At 35.3% G+C, this 22209-nt stretch overlaps 1 long non-coding RNA gene across 2 annotated transcripts in view; it reads right to left on the reverse strand.

Moving 5' to 3' along the window:
* The window catches only part of LOC136831451 (uncharacterized), a 132277-nt gene that overhangs the window by 23869 nt on the left and 86199 nt on the right, over window positions 1-22209 (reverse strand). For both annotated transcript variants that reach the window (XR_010850884.1, XR_010850883.1), the window contains exons 9-10: window positions 21944-22056; window positions 2376-2472 (exon numbers count right to left, since the gene is read on the reverse strand). This is a non-coding gene — a long non-coding RNA (uncharacterized lncRNA). The remainder of the gene's footprint in view (window positions 1-2375; window positions 2473-21943; window positions 22057-22209) is intronic.

Consider the following 22209-nt stretch of genomic DNA (forward strand, 5'->3'; position numbering starts at 1 on the left):
TCACCCTGGGAATGAATTAGTATTACTCGTGGTATGTTTAACAAAATCATTTCGGAGAACTACACTTTCCATGTTGCTCCTCTGGTAAAGCCCACTCACGAAAGTCATATCTATATATGTGCATATATAAACAAAAATACACACACACACACACTGATATATATGTATATATATGTGTGTGTGCGCGTCTGTTTGTATATACATTATATATTTAAATCACCTACGACTGGGGTATTTAGGGGATAAATATCACCGTGACTCTAAGCTCTTCCCTAAGGTTGGTGGTTGGTTTGGATTATGCTGGCTTTATGCCAGCACAGGAATCTTCAAACTGGAGGCCGTAAATAGTGATAGTGTGCCGAAGCGAATAAAATTCCGAATGTATTAAGAAAGAAAAATCCTAAAGAGAGAGAGAGAGAGAGAGAGAGAGAGAGAGAGAGAGAGAGAGAGAGAGAGAGAGAGAGAGAGAGAGAGAGAGAGAGACTCACACAAGCATCCCATACAGAGGGTCGAAGCAATTTCTCTGGCACTGAACACCCGAAGCAGAAACCCTGAAATCCTCTCCTCCAGGCAACAGCATCCCCGGGGGATTTCTGCAGCAGGTTCTCGACTCAAGTGAGTCTTTGGCAGAATGTGCATTTGTGTTTCTGGCTCTGAGTACTTGTGTTCAAGAGATATGGAAGCGGATATGCTTTTTATATTTTTCCTTCCCGTTTTGCTTTTAGAATTGTTTTCCATTCGATGGAAAAATAAGCATGTTTGTTGATTTTAGAATCATATTTCGTATTATAAATTCATTGCGTGTTTGTCCGCTAATGTAATATGCCATTACGTCATCACAGTTGGTTTTACTAATGTTGTTGGTGGTATTACTATTTCTTTTATAGTTTTTTTTTTAAGTCAAGGATTGTTTGGTCAACATTAGCTTTTCATTTTTTTTTACTTTAGTTCTCTGAGGGTGAAACCAGTTTTCATTTCCTGATTTGGGTCAACCTGCATGAAGTAAATGACAGTTGCAAGAATCGATCTTATAGCAACAAACTAATATTTAACAATACAAGTAGGGGAGTAAATATAAAGGACCCTTATAAAAACCTTATTTCCTCTTTTCCTTGATGTCCAGAAGTGGTTTCCAGGATTTTAGTTCCTCTGATAAAACATATTTTGCTCTCAGTGCAATACAGGCCAGAATACCTCAAAATATCATTGCAACCTCTAATTTCTCCAAACGTATGGCGTTTTCATTTGTGCTGACAAGTCGGAAGCTCAGTTAATTTCCAAAATGAAACAATCCTTTAATTACATTATATTTCACTTCGCTTGGTCGACCATTGCCCGAGTGGAAGCTAGGGCGTTTAATTGGTATCTCGGAAGGAATTAATGTTGTTGCGTCCGTTTGGGATATTGTGGCCTGAGGCAGCCGGTAATATATAATGGACTGACCTCATGGGTGATCAGAGTTGTTTCCTTTCCAACTGTTTGTATCCGGTTGCTGTAAACATTCATATTAAATTATTGTTGCTGTTCTCCATACTGATATTAGTGCTCATTTTTTTCTTTCAGATTGGAAGAGTTTTTGTAAGGCGATTCTGGCGTTGCTTTTGCTGTCGGGGATGCTGGTTGTAGTAGTCAGGGAAGGTTGTTTTCCTTGAATATTACAGGGTGTCGCTTTTCACAGGATTTACTTTCGAAATGGAACTGGATCAAAAGTTTCCTAATTCCCAGTAAACATTTCCTTTGGAAATCAGCAAGCATAATGGAATCTTTGTAAGTATTTAATGCAACATGCATAATATTAAAATTCATTCCTATAATTGAATGGTACCTAATATTGAATCGTAAAACGAAAATATTTCTTGCTATATTCTTCCAACGTCAAGGCTTTCATATCTTCCCAACTTTCTCTTGAAAACATTTTAGGCGATGCAATTCTCCATCAGTTAAAAACGATCAACTAATTGAGCAAGAGATCTCTGGAACCTTATCCTGTCTGCTTCGCGATATAGCAGTTTATGATTTTCTTTTCCAGACTTAAAATAAAATAACCGTTTCTAAAGAAAGAACGAAACATTATGGATTCAGCCACCTAAGAAATTTTATTAACGCGTTATGGAAACAACCTGGAACCATAAAAATCGATTAAAAACAACCACGCAGGGTTTAGACAACATTCGAATTGTATTGAAATCCCGACTCTATTATCACACAGACTGAGAACCCGCCTGGTTTTCATCCTTTTGAAATACTTTCTTTTATTTTCTTTCTGTGCATTTTTTTAATGGACTGGATTGATGGCTTTAGCATTCGCCCGGGTTTTCACAATCAACATATGAGGTTCAGTAACTGGTATAACATCAGTTTTAATGATAACTTACCTGGATCCTTGGAAAATGAACCATGTTGCTTTCCAGATGGTCACAGGGGCTTATATGGCAATGGTATTTGGCTTCCCATGAAAGTCCCCTTCATGGACTGAAATGAAAAGAAAAGAATTGGTTAGATATGGAAATGAGTGAGATAATTCAAACGAAATGCATTTGTTTTCCTATTATATGCTAAAGTTTTTTCTATTATATGCTAAAGTTTTTTCTATTATATGCTAAAGTGGCTGGCTTTATGAAAAATAAGGCCGCATTCACTGCCCTCTTAATTCTGATTCCTTGTAATGGAGAATGATCCCCTGTCCTCTAAACTTCCAGAGCCTCACAACCTCCAGAATACATAGACATAAGCTGCATGAGGCGCACGTCGAATTCGCCACTTGAATCGTGACAGAGGCTTCTCTGTATAATTCAGTCTAGTAGGCAGTCGAAGCTTGATTTTCCCAAAGGATTCTGAAGTCGGAGGCTGAATGTGACAGTGACTGTTTTTCCTGTTTCCCTAAAAGCATCGTTAGAGAAGAGCACCAAAATAGCCTATAAATAGGTAGGGAGAATCTGCCGAATAAGGCGAATGAATGAGAAATCATCTCGAGATATTGTCTTTTAACTCTGATGGAGCAAAATCGATCAAAGGAACTTAATGACAATGAAACAACACTTAGGGAGGTTGCTCTGTTTATGCTCTGTTAAAGTAAAATTGCATCTCTCTCTATCTGTGTGTGTGTGTGTTGTGTGTTGCGTGTGTGTGTCTTTGTATCCTTTGATTCACACATTTCTCTCTCTCTCTCTCTCTCTCTCTCTCTCTCTCTCTCTCTCTCTCTCTCTCTCTCTCTCTCTCTCTCTCTCGCCAGTTTCTACTCTGGATACAGCAAAGATCTAACCTACAAATTAAAGATATTCTTTAACATAAACGCAGTCACTCAGCGTGTACATTGTCTCAGAGTCCGAAGGAGGTTTTTACCTTTTGAGCAACACCTGGCCAAAAGGCGCCAAGAGATAAGGAAGACAGGGAAAACCTCCTGGAAGGATCGAGGCTCAGCTGGAACATGGAACGTCGGTGCCAACTAGTCAATTACTTCCTGTCCTGATGAAAAGGACCTTCGAGATTTCGGGAACTGGAGATTAATAACAGCTGTAATATCTTGGTAAACTATGCAGAATATGTGTTTCGTTTTGATAAATTTTAGACAATATACAAAATATAAGACAATTTGGATACATTTATCTTTAGCTTTAGTATAATATCTTTAAGGGTATAAGGTTCATAAAATATCACCGGAACTAATTACTGTGTATACTGATTATGCTCATGTAATATTTTCAGAATGCCTTCATATAATTAGAAACCATCATGTTAAACAATCAACATGTACACTATATGCGATAACTTATAAAAAATGCCTAGAATAAAAAAAACTATATAGTCTTCCCTTCAGCCAATACAACGAGCAGTGGCAAATCATTCCCTAAACAAGACAAACACAAATTAAAGAATAAAATTTCTTGTTTTCATCATAAGCTTGGAAACAACGAATTGTTCTTTTGGAGTCTTTTCCTTCCATAGTCAGTGAAGCTTTCGAACGTTTAAAAAAAAAGAAAGTTCAAATTTAAAATTTTTTCTTTAGATTCGTTCGTGAAATCGATTTCAAAGCTTCGGCCAGGATTCTTGTGTTTGTTGGTCTAGCAGCCAAAACAGAAGAGTATCAAGACATTTAATTACTGATATTTTTTGACAGAGTGAATAAAAAACAATGAATATAAATGGATAAACACTAATGAAGAAGCACAATTCTGAAATTAGAATCTTCCAATAAGTTAGATTCTGCAAGCAAGGAAACGCACCTAGTTCATTAAAGAAGGAAATCCTTGACGAGACTTCCTAAGATGCGGATCCACTTATCCGGAATATGGAAATAAATCGGAACGAAAATGAATAAACCTCTAATCGACATCGACGAGGAGGAGGAAACGGGCTATTCCGGATTTCTCAGAAAAATTCACTGGTCTCGGGCAAAAAATGAATTGAATAGTGACTAGATAATCTAACGTTGAAATTTCCTGATGAAATTTTTACTTGATTTTCTTCAATTTTTCTTCTCTTTTAATTTCGTTCTTGCTTTTGTAATTGAATGAAATGGATATGAAACAAGCTTGGAATTATGAAAGGGAATTTCATTTGTTTTTCTGATCTCTATCCCTACCTTCCTCCCTCCCACCTTCCTTCTGTCTGTCTGTCACACAAACACCCCCTGTCTCAGGCTTTTCGGGCACCCCGAAGATTAGAACCCTAGATATAAACAATAAAGCCCATAAAAATCTCAAAATATTCCCTTTTAAAACTAAGATTTCGCCGATCCACGAAATAATGTTCAAGTTACCAGTCCTGTCCATCATCAGTCCCTCGTAGGAACAAAGAGGCAATCACGGGAGCATTAAAACCAGACAGACCCACCATTCACATATTGAATATGATTCCCTATTGGCTAACGCCATTTAATGTAAACGCTGGATTATATTAATGACGCCATTGGCGTAAGATGATGGTGTTTGGTGCCAATTTAGGCTTTGGACGTCCTTTATTGCTAATGCTGAGGCAATGTTGCCAATGTTGGGTGCGAAATGAAAGAGACAGTGTTGCCAAGCCTGAGGAACTGGTGAAATCCTTTACTGAGGAATACCTTATTGCATATTCAACAGCCTTTATCGTAAGATAACCAGCGTCGCGTCGTTGTAACGCCAGCAAACGGATACCAAGCTATCAGTGATTATTAGAGATTGAGGTTACAAAGGAATATCATAGGCGGAGACAAAGTGGCAAGTTGTTTACTCTTCCACCAATCTTTACTTTATCCTTCGCTTCCCGATTTGTAGGTGATGTCACTACTTCAGTGAGTGACACAACTAGCTCAATTCTATCTTATCTAATCTCTATAGCCAGGACAGTAATTCTCAACACGAGCTGAATTAGAATAGTGAGAAGAGTAACATAATTATTCCCTTTTATAAAGAAATCCCTCTATTATAAATGAACGGCCAGAAGCGAACAAAAAGAGCCTAACAGGCGGAGGGAGAGACAGGTCAACATCTGTATCTCCCGGAGCGTCAACTTCACAAAATAATGCAAAACTTCTAACGCATTACAGGATGTCACATTTTAGATGATTTCCTTTTGAAGTGGAAATGGTTCAAACGTTTCCTTATTTGCTGTAAACGTTTCCATTTGAAATCAATCAGCATAAGAGAGACTGATCAAAAGGGACTTATGTAAATCGTTGCTGTACTGTGAGTAGGATTAAAATCAGTTCCTGTAACAGATGCGGCCTATTCTAGAAATTGTAAAGTGGAAATATTTCTGGTTGTTTTCATCCACCGAATTAGTGTGTAATTAACACTAATTGATAGAGCTGCTTCTCTAGGACTTTAATATCTTCCCAATTTTCTCTTGAAAGCGTTTTAATTGATGAAGTTCTGCCTCAGTTAAAAAACGCTCGAACGATTAAGCAAGGGAAAATTTTAGGAACTTTGTCTAGTCTGTTTCGACATATAGCAGTTCATACTTTTAATTTCCCAGCTGTAAATAGAATAACCTAAATATATATATATATATATATATATATATATATATATATATATATATATATATATATATATATATATATATATATATATATATATATATATATATATATATATATAACAATATATAAAAAATAAAAATAAAAATCCTATAAATATCAGATTTTCTTAGTAATGTGTTTTACTCTCTTTCATGCAGAAAATTCCGACGCCATTATAACACGGACTGAGAGAGAGAGAGAGAGAGAGAGAGAGAGAGAGAGAGAGAGAGAGAGCACCATATGAATGCAATTCACAATGGTATATCACCCTTGCAAACAGGGATGAGAATTTCTTCTCGGTTTTTAGTCTTTGGCAATAATTTCATTTATTCTTTTTTTTTTTATGAATTAGACCGATGGCTCCAGTAGAATACCCTTCCAATATGAGCAATGCTTTTCACAACCAACAAGTGAGTTCACGTGACCTTTCTAATCCTCACCAGCTCCGATGATAACTTACCTGGAACACTGGAATCTGAACCATGTTGCATTCCAGACGGTCACTGGAGCTTATATGGCACTGGGGCTTCCTATGGAAGTCGTCAGTCCACAGGCTGACATGAGACGAGAAAAACCAATTGGATATACATCGAAATGCAAAACAAAACGACGTAGAAAATCAGTTGCTTTGTCATTTTGTTTATGTTTGCACGGGTGCTTCATGAATAAACAGTAATAACACGTTCACTACTCCATTTATCCTTTATCTAGTAAATGGAGAATGATCCCTGCACTTTAAACTTTCCTAGTCTTACAGCTTTCACAATACCTAGAGAGAAGCTGGATGAGGCGCACGTCGAACTCGCTATTAAAATTCGGATGGAGCTTTTGCGTATTAAGTAATAGGAGGCTGTCGAAGTTTGATTTCACAAGGAAGTTTGTTTTTGATCCTTTAGTTACAGGGTGCTCGTGACAGTGTCAACTTTTCCTTTCCTTAAAACCATCCTGGTTTAGAGAACAGTCCCAAAGTAGCCTATAAATATGAGAGAAAGAGATTCTTTATTTGCTGCCTCTCTGCTTTGTTTTATCTTAAATTACATTTAACACTATTTTAATTAAAGCTATTTAGTATATTTGAAATATACTAAATAAGAAAGAAAAATACAACAGTCCTTTTATTATACAAACCCAGGAATGTTTTGGGAGTTGCAATAAGGGCTTTAATATCTTAAATTCCTTTTGAAAGATTAAGTCAAGGTAAAATATAAATCAGGTTTCATTAAAAAAATTTAGCTAATGATCCATGTTATTCTTGTTTTGCAATTCTAATTTTTTTCGTTCTTTTTATTTATTCGTCATTCTTTCGCTGATCAACGTAATAATCCTCCTGACCAATGATAACACATTATCGTAGCGCCGTCTTCATGACGCCATTATTACATGACGGATACGTTCCCTTAGCGTAGTCTTATGAGTTTACGTTTCTTAACTCCCTCGCCAGAGGCAGGAGTCTGTCATGGCGCAGATGCCACTAAATGAAGGAAGACTTTCGATTCTACAACAATATTGGCTTGACGACCTAATGGTCTATCTGGTTATCAAGTGTTATGGACATCTTCATTGAATTTCTGCGAATTTTAGACTATAGGGGTGATGGACCGAGCCTTTGATAATTTACTAGAACTTTAAAGGTGACACTTCCGTTAAAACAATTGGAGTTTCGTCTCTTTGATCTATACATCGCAGTGATATGTTAATGTTGCATTTCAGTATCTCATATTTCCCAGGTTTAACAAGTTGACTGTCAAAATCATACAAAATCAAGAGTGAGAATGTTGAAAAGCAGAAGAAGAAAGAAGAGGAGATAGCAGAATTAAAAAGACAGATAGTATAAGACGGAATATCAAAGCAAAAATCTAAAAAGAATAACGGGAAAAAGGAAGGAATAATGAGAAAGATTGTCTGTCTACCTGTCCTTTAGTCACTCGTCAGCGGTTGGTACTAAAGGCTTTTGATTCAATAGAAGTCTCTCCCCGATTTACCTTAGCAATCATCATGTCATAATTTCTTATTCAAACACACACACATCTATATATATATATATATATATATATATATATATATATATATATATATATATTTATGTTACCATACAAAGAGTTAATCATTCCATTGCTTACCTTTGCCAAAACTCAAGAAGTCCCATTTATTGGTAGCTTGATAGTGACCGCATCAGAGTGGCTACTGGCCTCGTACATTTGTACATACACACACGCATTCTCTCTCTCTTTCTCTCTCTCTCTCTCTCTCTCAGGTCTACAGCGAAACAAGTATTACCCAAAATAATTTATTTGACAATAATCTAACATAACAGGATTGCAAGAAAGAAGAGATGAAATAAAATGGAATACTAATGTTCACCAAATGATCAAATATATTAAGGTTTGCTATATTCAACTAATTAATCCCTCTAAATAATTTCCCCACAATAGGTCAAAATAAGTCAAAGTCCAGTATATTCCCCAGTGAGTACATCTTAACTTCTTCCTCAGCGAAACACTTGAAGAAGTCAAATAAAACCCTTGTTAAACAAATGTATCAAAATGAAGATACCTCCCATATTCCATGTTACTTATAAAGTACACACAATGTAAAAAATGCCTGACACAAGTGAGATATATGTTAAATGAAAAGAACAATCTACAGTTTGGAAAATCTAAAATGTTTCCTACCTCCAAACAGCAATGTTCACAGTCCTAATCGACAGGTCTCAAACCACCAGAGCCTTCACCAAAGGCTTCTGTCAATATTCGGTGTTGATCTTCGAATGACAATTTGTTTGATAACTAATACCTTCACACCCTGGGGCTCCATCCCCCAAAAAACACATATATGAACGAATTCTCCAGAACCCAGACATTTCCGGTGAACAGACTCATAAAGTCTTGTCGCCAGGCAGGGATGTTCTCACGTCTCAAGAATATCTGACGCATTTGACATGCACACAGTTTTCCTAATCAGGATGCGTGCCAGACATCAGCTAAGCAATCTCTCAAGGCTCTTCACAATGCATTTAACCACACTTACTGATAAAAAATCTACTGTGTATTGTAATTCATAAAATATCTGTGACCTATGAGCTTTCCAGATATATATATATATATATATATATATATATATATATATATATATATATATATATATATATATATGTATATATATATATATATATGTGTGTATATATATATATATATATATATATATATATATGTGTGTGTGTGTGTGTGTGTGTATGCATACAGCATTAAGGAGTGACTCAGAGATAAAACAACCCTGAGGCCACAACCATATTCATATTTCAACTGCTGAATCGTGGTTGAACCCATAGTGTGGAAAACTTGCGTAAATAGCTTCATTACACATCCACAAGAAGGCTCATCGGCAGTGTTAAACTCTAATATACAAACTGCATCAATCAAAGATGCTACAAGCAAACTAGAAAAGACTCGATTTTAGATATTAGCTCTCTGTTGAACTAACTGAGAAAAAGCTGCACTGGTAATTTTCTCTTTTCACCATTTGTTTGTCATTATATCACAGTTATTAATGGTATGAATTAGTAGCGTAGCTATGGGGGTAAGGGGCCTGGGCTGATCAGATGTTGGCTCCCCACTGCCCCAGTTGAAATTCCCTTTGTAGCTAAACTTTAACCCTTACAGCATTTGGTACATTTGCATGTAGTAAGAGTTGAAAATTAATTTGAAAATTGAGCTATAAAATTTCAAATACAGGTTTACTAATCACTAATACTATTATTTTCCTTCATTCACATGGATATATTCATTCGAGAACAGTATATTTTACCAATTACAGAATTGGTACATTAGTTTTGTGCAATTTTCTTTGGGCCCCTCCCAAAATATCTTGGCCCCACCTAGGCTCCCCCGCCCCCAACTGATGGAATGCCAGCTACACCACTGCACTGCAGCAGTAATTGTTTTACCATATCTTTTGCACAGTACAGTATATCCAGTACACTCACTTTCCTATAAGAATTATTAAAAGCAAACATCGTATTACATATTGCTCATAATAAAGTAATGCAATATAAAAATAAAAGCTGTGGCGCAAAGGTTTCGTCATCGGCCTTGCTTGTGCTTTAGCTTTCACAGAACTTCACACACATCATCATGCTCCCGTCCATTTGTTTTCTCATAGGGTTTGCGCGGAGGACATGTCCAAACCATCTCCGTCTCCCAGTCATTAACACCTCATTAAGAACCTCCGTGATTTCCCTTGTGATTTCATTTCTAACTGTTCTGCCATCTGACTCCTAAATTCTCATTAAATCCTTGTTCTTAAACTGACAAAATCTTGGAAATACAGTTCCTTTGTCATACTATGACTCACGTCTGCGTAGCAATACAAATAATACTAGACTTATACATAGTCTTACTTTCTTATGTAATTTCAGCCTACTTGCTTAATTTGCTTTAATTTAGTCTTTCAGTAAGTTCCTACTCAAGAGAACGTTTACTGGATATCATTGTTTCTAAATATCAGAGATTCTATCTCATAAATCATAACTTCATCTACTGTTACTTCTTTGTACACTCGGCAAGAAAAGTGAAGATACAGTTTTCATTAGATTTCGTTCATCAATTTCAATTTTTTCTTACAGAAAACACATAATCTCAGTAAATTTACTCTAGAATATGAAAATACAATGCAAATTATATCATATATGTTAAATCTGCAAAACAAAAACGTTCAGATACTTAAAAACACCATGCATGTACAAGTAATCAGAATTTCTCAGAGGACTTCGTTCATAGAGATCTAAAAGATAGTATGTGGATATCTCGGTGTAGTACTATTCATCAGAACGGCAATATTTACTCGTTTTCCGTTATGAACAGGCTTACTATTGCATCATCATACGAGGTAATGATAATTTCTTTAATTTTACACATTCATGTTTGTATTTCACGGTGTTAAAGTCAGCTGGAATTAATGTCAGTAAATGTTGTGACACCTAGGGTAGGTTGACCAAATCTATTTAAATCCGCAAGGGCGTTCTCTATGATGTGAAGGGCAGCGCAGGAGCTTCGGGGGAAAACACAAGTAACTGGATGTTTCTTGACGTTGCCATCATCTCTTTCTCTCTCTCTCTCTCTCTCTCTCTCTCTCTCTCTCTCTCTCTCTCTCTCTCTCTCTCTCTCTCTCTCGCCATTACTAAAACATACTATACCAATATAGTGTAGCCCAATCTTTAAAAGAAAAAACAATGAAATGAGTAGCTCTACCGATAGGCCTAGGCTTACAGTACACAACAACAATCTCTCTCTCTCTCTCTCTCTCTCTCTCTCTCTCTCTCTCTCCATTGCTAAAACATACTTTACAAATATAGTATCGCTCATTCTCTAAAAAAAAAAAATAATGAAATTAGCTCTACAGTACATATAGGCCTAGGCTTACACAACAGCTCTCTCTCTCTCTCTCTCTCTCTCTCTCTCTCTCTCTCTCTCTCTCTCTCTCTCTCTCTCTCTCTCTCTCTCTCATCATAACAATGCATTCGTTCCTTTTCTTTGGACATTGCTCAAATTTAACTCTTGATTTCATTATGGAAGATCGCGTTTCCGATTATGCAAGCATTCCGTTCAATGTGGTTTCATAAATTCATTTGTGTAAGGTTGCTGGTAAGTTACGTCGAAAAATGTTTATTTTGCTCAGAACTGTTGTTGCAAATTACAACTTGAACGAATACTGTGAAACTTACTACTGCATTTAAGTATCAATGATTTCATTATCGTAGACTATGATTGAAAGTTATAAGAGGTCAAGCAAAAAACAAACACAATAAGACGGAAGCTCCTCCCCTTTCTAAAGTTGCCAGATGTCGCATTATTGAGCAACATGTCCGAAGATTTAAAAAAACTGTATCCTCACTTTCCTTGCCGAGTGTACATACTCTATTCTCATCACCTGTGTTGTATTTTTCCTCGAATCCCATCTCTGTAGATATATGATTCATTCTAATTAGCAAACTTCATAATCTTGTGGCGTTTTGCTGATTAGAAGAGCATCAACTTCACTGTGTAATTCTGTCAGCTTTCATCGTAATTCCAGTCTAAATTTTCCCTTCCATCCCCATCTACTTTTTTATTTTTATTAAGCAGCAGACGTGAAATAACATGCCCTGGTAGCACCTCACTATTTAGTGCAAATTCACTTGACTAGACCCCATCAACACTACCTTTGTGTATGCTTCGCATATGGACAATTTCAACTAGTATATTTAACATACAATATGAATACAGAATTGAAAAAGATTCCAAACTGATATTTTAAATCATACACACACACATTTATATATATATATATATATATATATATATATATATATATATATATATATATAAATTTATATATACATATATATAAATATATATATATATATATATATATATATATATATATATATATATACATATATATATATATTATATATTATATATATATGTGTGTTACTAACATACGCGTGACTTTTTCATATTCATCAGCATTAAGCCACAAATTTCGTTTAATATCCAGTTCGCTACACCTCAGGAATAATTTGCAAAATTTCCTTAGATTATGATTATTCTGAAGGTATAGTGAATTAAGGCATATTCGTGGCTTTATATATATATATATATATATATATATATATATATATATATATTTTCATGATGTTGCGCCTTACGTAATATGTATATCCTCCTATAATAATGACATATTTACTTTTTCATGTGTTATGTTTAATGATAATGGTTGTTGAAGTGTCATATTAGTTTGACATCAGACTCAAAAGTACTAATGATTACTTGATAGCAGAAATTTAGAATTGTTGTTATAATTTTAATAGTAACGTAATTTAGAACGAATATCTTTCTTGGTAGAAAGCGTATTATGTGAACTGCGATGTGTGTCTACCAAGGCTTGTTTCGTTTCAGTTGTCATCAGTTCAGATAAGAGGAACGCGCTTTTGTTTTGGGTTAGCGATGACAGATTTGCAAAACAAACGCCAATTCGTCCCCATACGGGCTCAAGACGAGTAATTTCATGTTGTTGCATGCGTTGTTCGAGTCACGTTCATACGCTGAAGAAAGAATACGTGTCTGGTGATCAATTACGTCATGTTTTGTAAGATACGTTCAAAACGTTTGCTGGGATGACGTAACTTTCCTTCTAGAAGCTTCTCCATTGTATACTTTTAAAACGCTTTAATGACGTCACCTCCTGCTTCTAGAACTTTTGTATCTCGTACCCAAAATGCTTTAATGACATCATGTAATTGTTTCACGTATTACTGGAATCCTAAAATTTGTTTGATTCTGATTTCTGAGACCAGTCGATTTGGTTCCATCTCTCTCTCTCTCTCTCTCTCTCATTCCTAATTAGGAAGAGATTACTTTTAACGTAATATTTTGTGGTCACTTTTAACATTAACTTTTGAGATCTGAATTTACTTAAAAGTTATTTAGTTCGTAACGGCGCCTGGTAAAGAAGTGTGTATTGTGTAGCTTTGCCTGCAGCAAAGTGATTTACAGAGGTTTTCACAAGAGTTGTGTAAGGTAACGTGAAATTTTACTTATTGATACCATGGTATATGATGATAGTTAGGAGGTTATGGTATGATAAGTTAGGAGGTTATGTTGTGATAAGTTAGGAAATTTTGAACAAGTGAAATCATTATTGATAAATCTTACGTGTATTTTTGTGTGTTTTTCTATTTACAATTTCTTTATATTTTCTCATTTTTTATGTTTGTGATGTAACATTTATTTACATAGCATTGTAAATATTTCTTGGTAATTTAACATTGCATACTTAATTTAACATTGCATACTTAATTCAACATTGCATACTTGATTTCATTTATTGAGATTTTCTTTTTAAATCTTGAGTAATTCTTGATAGTTTAAATTTTACTTGATTAATTTAAATTCCTGATAAAGTTTTTGTGAATTAGTTTTGTTTCATAATTTAATTCAAGAATTCATTGAGTCGAGTTTTGTGTTATTTTCAACTAATAGTAAATTTTTCAGATTGTGAATTCTAATTAATTGTGAATTCTAGTTATAAACTTTGAATCTGAAAAGTAAATTTTTGTATTTAACATTTTTAGAAAAACAGTGTTTCATTTATTGATCACCAGTGAATAGGATTGATTATTGTGTGCATAAGGTAGAAGTGATAAACATGTTTTGTTCTTTTAGTTTTTGCTAAAAGTGAATTAAGACCGAAACAGTTAGAGTTTTTGATGGAGTGATGCCCTTTTACTCTAGAAGATTTCTAGTTTAATTTTTTTATACGCACACATATTCTGACGAACTTAGTTGAGTTTTCAAGTGATTGATAAAAAAGTTTTTTCTTAAGGGATCACTGTTACCTTTAGAGTACTCAGTCGTAACAATTAATGTTATGAGAGTTCAGGTATCTGGCTGAAGTGAGGTATATTTTGAATCTTGAGATTAGTTGTGTAATAACCAGGTACTTGATACGCATCGTGACATTATATTGTTTTAGTGCCCAGACCGGGAACAAAACAAATATCTCCTGGTTTATGGTTTTATACTGGTAATTGTTGGGATATATTTTGATAGGAGAGTGACCACGTAGTTATTTTTACTTTGTATTGTGAATTATTTAGTTGAGTAACTTAGAAGAAAATGGCTCTGTTCAATGTTCAGAGGTTTTTGCAGCTCCTCCATCCAGAGTTGTCTGAATCCAACCTGACTAAGGCACAGTGGATTGCTTTAGCAGTAGCATGTGGGGGTAATGTGTCTAGTGGTATGATTAAGGCACAAATCAAATATATTGCAATCCAAGCATTGATGGACTCTGGTAAAGTAGATGAAGAGTTGGGAGAGGCACAGGAATTGTTGAATGCAGCTGAGGCAGAATTTACAGATAAACATGAGCAAAAGAAAGAGAAAAGTGATGCAGAAGCAGAACTAGGCGTATAGAAGCAGAAGAAAATTTGATTAAGCTGAGGATACAGGCTGAAAGAGAAAATGCAAGCAGAAAAGAGAGAGAGAGATAGAAAAAGAAAGAAAGAAAGAGAAAGAGAGAGAGAAGAAAGAAAAAAAAGCAGCAGAAGAAGAAAGAGAGCAAAGAGGAGAAAAGCAAGACATGAAAGGGAGATGGAGTTAATAAAAAGCTCGATCACATTACCTGTAATACCGTCTAACCCTACTCCAAAGGTAATTCAGACCCTGTATTTGATGTAGTAAGAGTGCAGAAGTTAATTCCAAAATTTACAGAAGAAGCCCCAGATGAGTTTTTTGATCACTTTGAAAAAATAGCTTCAGGTATGGGATGGCCAGAGGATAAATGGTCTGTCTTGTTACAGAGTGTTCTCATTGGTAAAGGAAGAAGTGCCTATTTAGCCTTATCAGCTGATCAGTGTAAAAAGGTACAAGGTACTCAAACATAATGCTACAAGTTTACCAGATGACCCCTGAATATTATAATGAAAGATTCAGATCTTTGAGAAAGGATGACAAGATAACTTTCTTGGATTATGCTTACAAAGTAAGAAGATGTTTTAAACGATGGTTGGAGGCTGCTAAAGTTAAATCTATGGACGAACTTGAGGAGTTAGTAGTCCTAGAACAATATCTTAGAGGAATTCCTGAACACATAGAGCCTATTTAGAGAGGTTAAAAAACTTGACAAAGCTGCTATTGAGCGAAGATTTTAATATAATTTCTAGCAAAAGAAATTATAATGTCAAGTACCAGAACCAACAACGCACAGGTTTCAGATCTCATCCAAATTTCAGGAACATTACAACTGGAAATCCTTCTAGTGGCTATGCCAATACAAAGTCGGGTAACACCCCTCAGCAATTAAATGTTAAATCCTCATCATCAGTCAGTTTTCAAGACAGATGCAGAAGACTAATGTTGTCACTACAAGTGTGGAAAAGTAGGACACTACAGTCGAGATTGTTATCCAGACACAACAGCAGACCAAACCAGTTGGTCAAGTGGTTAAAAAGGTAACCAGGTGAAGCAAACTACGAAGGCAGTGTGGGAACGACTGGCGAGACTAAACAAGCAGGTGTTTGCAGCAACCAGTGGAAATGTAACTTCAAGCAGTGAGTGGCTAGCTTGGAGGCTTTTCAAGCCATATATCTATGAAGGTACGCGCTGACAACTCAGGAGGAAGTGTGCGGGTACGAATCAAGGTATTGTGCATTGATACGAGGAGTAACCATAGTGTAGTAGTTCGTGGTGCTCACCCACAGTTGGAGAAAGAATCTCACCGGAGATTCAGTTATTTTGAAAAGAGGTATAGGAGGGAGAAGAAGTGCTCTATGTAAACGCACACTTGTCCCTGTGAATTGGTGACAGGAAATGTTGATTTTGCTGTAAAGGACTCACTAGCTGTTGAAGGTGTACATGTTTTACTGGGTAATGAAGTTGGTGGTGTACCATTTGTTCCTTGTCCTATAGTGACAGACAAACCGTTAAGGGTTAGTCCTACGGTAGATTTAGAAAAGAAAAACCCCCACCTGTTTCCAAGTTGTGTAACTACCAGGAGTATGAAGAGAACTATGTCTGCAAGTGAAGATACTGAGGATTTACCTGCACCAGAAGAATCAAGTGAAGGATCTTTAAGATTAGAAGAACTGTTCAGGAAAAGTGAAGTTCCCAAGTGTTAGTAGTGAAGAGATTTCCCAAGAAGAAGAGGATCCTGTTGTTATTGAAGAGACTCCGAGTAGTCAAGAAGTTCCTGAAGATAGTAGTGAAACTGTAGAAACAGAGTTAGCAGATATGGAGAATTCCAGCCCTTGAAGTTGGTCAAGTGACAGAAGAGAAGCTAATGAAACTGCAGAAGAGGGATACAACGTTAGCTGATTTGTTCTTCCAGAGTTGTTGATCAAGAAGAGAGATGCAACAAACCTCTACCTGTTATTGTTATCTAAAAGGAAGGATTGCTAATGAGGAAGCATCGACCTGCAGATATACCAGGAAATGCTGAATGGGGTGAATATCATCAAATTTTGATTCCATATCCATTGAGGAAACAAGTTGTAGCAGTAGCGCACGAGTCTGGACATATGGGAATCAGGAAGACTGTTGAGAAGGTTATGAAGTATTTTTTTCTGGCCTGGACTTCACAAGGATGTTAGCAAATTTTGCAGAATGTGTCACACATGCCAGATAGCTGGAAAACCGAATGAAACCATTCAGAAAGCACCCCTACATCCCATAGAAGTTAGAGGAGAACCCTTTAGCAAGGTAATTATAGATGTGGTTGGGCCACTTCCGAAAACAAAGAAAGGAAATGAATATCTATTAACATTAATGTGTCCAGTGACTAGGTATCCTGAGGCGATTCCTGTAAGAAGTATAAGTGCAAAGGTAATTGCTGAGAAGTTGGTGGGTTTTCTCAAGTTTGGAATACTAGAAATTGTGCAAAGTGATAGAGGAACGAACTTTTACTTCAAAATTATTCCAGGATGTGATGAACTTGTTAGGAGGTAAAACGAAAAGCAGTTATCAACTGCTTATCATCCAGAGACTCAAGGGCCTTGGAAGGTTCCACCAGACATTGAAAGTATGTTAACTAAGTATTGTAATGAATCAGGAAGAGAATGGGATGCTGGTTTACCTTTAATATTATTTGAAGTTGGAATGCTTATCAAGAAAGCATGGGATGTTCACCAAATGTATGAAGATGATTTTAGGTCGAGACATTAGAGGTCCATTGAAGATTCTTGCAGAGAATTGGGAAGAAAATCAGAGGAAATCCAAAGGAGAATATGTGAAGAACTTGAGGAAAAGATTAAGAGAAATTAGAAAATTCTCTTTAGAAAATTTGAAAAATAAGTCAAGAGAAAATGAAAAGGAAATATGATGCTAAAATAAAGCTAAGAAATTTTAGTGATGGACAGCAAGTTCTAGTGTTCTTACCAGGTAAAGATTTCCCCTTGCAATAAGTTTCAAGGATCATATAGGATAATAGAAGTTAAGTGATCAGACATGTGATTGAAACACCAGGAAGAAGAAAACGACAGAGGAAGATACATGTGAATCTTTTGAACCAACCCCCCACTTCTCAGGGCTAAAACTGAAACAGTGTCAATAACACAAACAACTTCATCTACAGGGGACGATGACGGCTACGGAGTGGAGCTGAAAACAAGATGAACAATTCTTCAATATTAGAAAATTTGGAAGATAAACTAAAACATCTGAGTGTTGAGCAAAGTAGTGAATTAAGTGGTATTCAAGTTTCCCTGAAATTTTGCAGATGTACCTAGGTGTACCAATCTGACAAAGCATGAGATAAAGATCAGAAGATGGAAAACCTTTTAAAATGAAGGAAGCTTATCGCTTATCACCTTTTCATCGAGATGTTTTGAAGAAGAAGTTGAATATTTGTTGCAGCATGGATTACTTGAGGCCAGTTCAAGTCATTATAGTTCTCCTTGTGTGTTAGTGAAGAAACCAGATGGCTCATTTAGGATGTGTACTGATTATAGGAAACTGAATTCCATCAGTGTGGCTGACAATTATCCCGCCTCTTATTGATCAATTACTTGATGGAGCGAAGCCAAATTTTGTTCCAAGATAGACTTGTTGAAAGGATATTATCAAATTCCGTTAGATGAGAATGCTAAGTTGCTGTCAGCTTTCATTACTCCTTTTGGACTGTATCAATACACTGTTTTGCCGTTTGGTCTGATGAATGCACCTGCAACATTCCAGCGAGTGATGGATCAACTACTAGGATCAATAGAAGGAGTAGGTGTATACATTGATGACATTGTGATTTATTCTAATACATGGGAAGAACATCTGAAGATATTAAGGAAAGTGTTCAAGAAAACTTGGAAGCAGGACCCAACAATCAACTTACAAAAAAAGTGGACTGGAGAAGGCAACTGTACAGTACCTGGGATTTGAAGTTGGAAAGGCCTTCTAGGCTCCTATTGACGCTAATGTAGAAGGTATCCATGAGCTACCCCTCCTACTCTGAGGAAACAGCTACAAAGATTTTGGGCATGGCTGGATTTATCGCCGCTTCTGTCCAGATTTCTCAGCATTATTGGCTCCCTTAACTTCAGCTTAACCAGTCCTAAAAGAAGTTTGATTGGACTCCAGAATGTCAGAATCATTTGAGAAGGTTAAAGCCATATTAACTTCAAGACCAGTGCTTCAAGCTCAGACTTCAATAAAAAGTTCGTGATACAAAGTTGATGCATCCGACTGTGGAATTGGAGCTGTTCTACTTCAAAAAGATGACAACAGAATCTTCACATCAGTATGTTTTATGTCTTCAAAGTTGAAAAAACACCAGAAAACATACTCAACAATTGAGAAAAAGAAACATTAGCATTAATCACAGCATTGAAAAAGTTTGAAGTGTATGTGTGAACCGACCTAGGAATGAAGAAATTTTAGATTGTGAGGATCACAACCCAATCTCATTCATCAATAAGATGAAAAATAATAATATGGGAGCTGACCAGGTGTGTCTTTATGCCTGCAACCATATAATGTAAAGTGTTAGAAACACATTTCGGAAAGATAATGTCATAGCAGATTATTTATCCGTTGTGAATACGTTAGTTCAAGCCGGGATAAGTAATCTTCTCGAGAATTTCATGATGTTGCCTTGTAATATGTATATCACTCCTATAATAATGACATGTTACTTTTCATGTGTTATGTTTAATGATAATGGTTGTTGAAGTGTCATATTTAGTTGACATCAGATCTCAAAAGTACTAATGATTACTTGATAGCGAGAATTTAGAATTGTTGTTTTATAATTTTAATAACGTAATTTAGACGAATATCTTTCTTGGTAAAGCGTGTTAATAATGAACACGTGTGTGTGTCTACAAGGCTTGTTTCGTTTCCAGTTGTCATCAGTTCAGATAAGAGGCAGCTTTTGTTTTGGGTTAGCGATGACAGATTTACCAAAACAAACGCCAATTCGTCCCATACGGGCTCAAGACGAAGTAATTTCATGTTGTTGCATGCTTGTTTGAGTCCGTTAGCCACTTTGAGGGAAGAAAGAATCGTGTCTGATCAATTACGTCTTCATGTTTTGTAAGATCGTTCGGAAACGTTTTGCTGGGATAATATTAACTTTCCTTCTAGAAGCTTCTCCATTGTATCTAGCACCCAAAAGCGCTTTAATGGCGTGCCTCCTGCTTCTAGAAGACACTTTGTATCTCGTACCAAAATGCTTTAATGACATCATGTAATTGTTTCACGTATTACTGGAATCCTAAAATTTGTTTGATTCTGATTTCTGAGACCAGTCGATTTGATTTCCATCTCTCTCTCTCTCTCTCATTTCTAATTAGGAAGAGATTACTTTTAACGTAAATTTTTACGTGGTCACTTTTAACATTAACTTTTGAGATCTGAATTTAGCAAAGTTATTTAGTTCATGCTTTGGCGCCTGGTAAAAAAGTGTGTGTGTGTAACGCAGCTGCAATAGTGATTTACAGAGGTTTTCACAAGTTGTGTAAGGTAACGTGAAATTTTACTTATTGATACCATGGTATGATAAGTTAGGAGGTTATGGTATGATAAGTTAGGAGGTTATGTTGTGATAAGTTAGGAAATTTTGAACAAGTGAAATCATTATTGATAAATCTTACGTGTATTTTTGTGTGTTTTTCTATTTACAATTTCTTTATATTTTCACATTTTTTATGTTTGTGATGTAACATTATTTATAGCATTGTAATATTTCTTGGTAATTAACATTGCATGTAATTTAACATTGCATACTTAATTCAACATTGCATGCCAGTTTCATTTATTGAGATTTTCTTTTAAATCTTGAGTAATTCTTGATAGTTTAAATTTTTACTTGTTAAATTTAGAATTCTGATAAAAGTTTTGTGAATTAGTTTTGTTTCATAATTTAATTCAAGAATTCATTGAGTCGAGTTTTGTGTTATTTTCAACTAATAGTAAATTTTTCAGATTGTGAATTCTAATTAATTGTGAATTCTAGTTATAAACTTTGAATCTGAAAATAAATTTTTGTATTTAACATTTTTAGAAAAACAGTGTTTCATTTATTGATCACCAGTGAATAGGATTGATTGTGTGTGTAAGGCAAAGTGATAAACATGTTTTGTTCTTTTAGTTTTGCTAAAGTGAATTAAGACCAGGGAAACAGTTAGAGTTTTTTGATGGAGTGATGCCCTTTTACTCTAGAAGATTTCTAGTTTAATTTTTTATACCTCACACATATTCTGACGAACTTAGTTTGATTTTTCAAGTGATTGATAAATAAGTTTTTTCTTAAGGGATCACTGTTACCTTTAGAGTACTCAGTCGTAACAATTAATGTTATGAGAGTTCAGGTATCTGAAGTAATTATATTGAATCTTGAGATTAGTTGTAATAACCAGGTACTTGATACGCATCGTGACAGTATATATATATATATATATATATATATATATATATATATATATATATATATATATATATATATATATATATATATATATATATATATATAACATATATATAACATATATATATATATATATATTGACCAGAACGATATTTGAAGAACGTGCAAATATGAAAACCAAAGTAATATATGGCAGAATTTCATGCAGATTATAGAGTATGTATAACTAAGCTATAAATTATTAAGGTATTCAAAACTTTATTTACATGTAGTTATGATAAATCGCAAAAATCCAGAAAATTATCAAAATAATAACGAAAGCGCTGTGCTTGTATGCGAAGAAGTCAAATACGATAGGCAAATTTTCCCACAGAAGTTGGGCCTGACGCAGACACTCACAAACATGAATTCACTTGCTCGGCTTATTCACCTAGGCCTACAGATTTTTTACAAGCTGATATCTATTATGAAATTTTCATTTCTATACTCAGTCATTTTCATTGTTTAATGAGTTTGAAATACGATAAAGGAACAATGTTATAAAGCTAGACCTACCTGTAACTTTCTCGCATTGATTGGTGCTTTGCCGTTGTAGTCTATGAGGCTTCCTCTTATGAGCGTAGGAAATCAGTTTTCCTATAGAGAAAAGTCCGAACTCTATCTTATACCTGCAAATATCGAAAACAACGTTAGGTGTATAGTGTATATTTTTTTTAGCTAATATGAACATATTCTCATCACTACTTTGGACCGGTAAGCAGTTGGTAGAATGTGGCCATCCCTACTATAGGCCTAGTACTCAAGCTGGTGAAAGACTATTT

Source organism: Macrobrachium rosenbergii, chromosome 48 (assembly GCF_040412425.1).
Source record: "Macrobrachium rosenbergii isolate ZJJX-2024 chromosome 48, ASM4041242v1, whole genome shotgun sequence".
NCBI lineage: Eukaryota > Metazoa > Arthropoda > Malacostraca > Decapoda > Palaemonidae > Macrobrachium > Macrobrachium rosenbergii.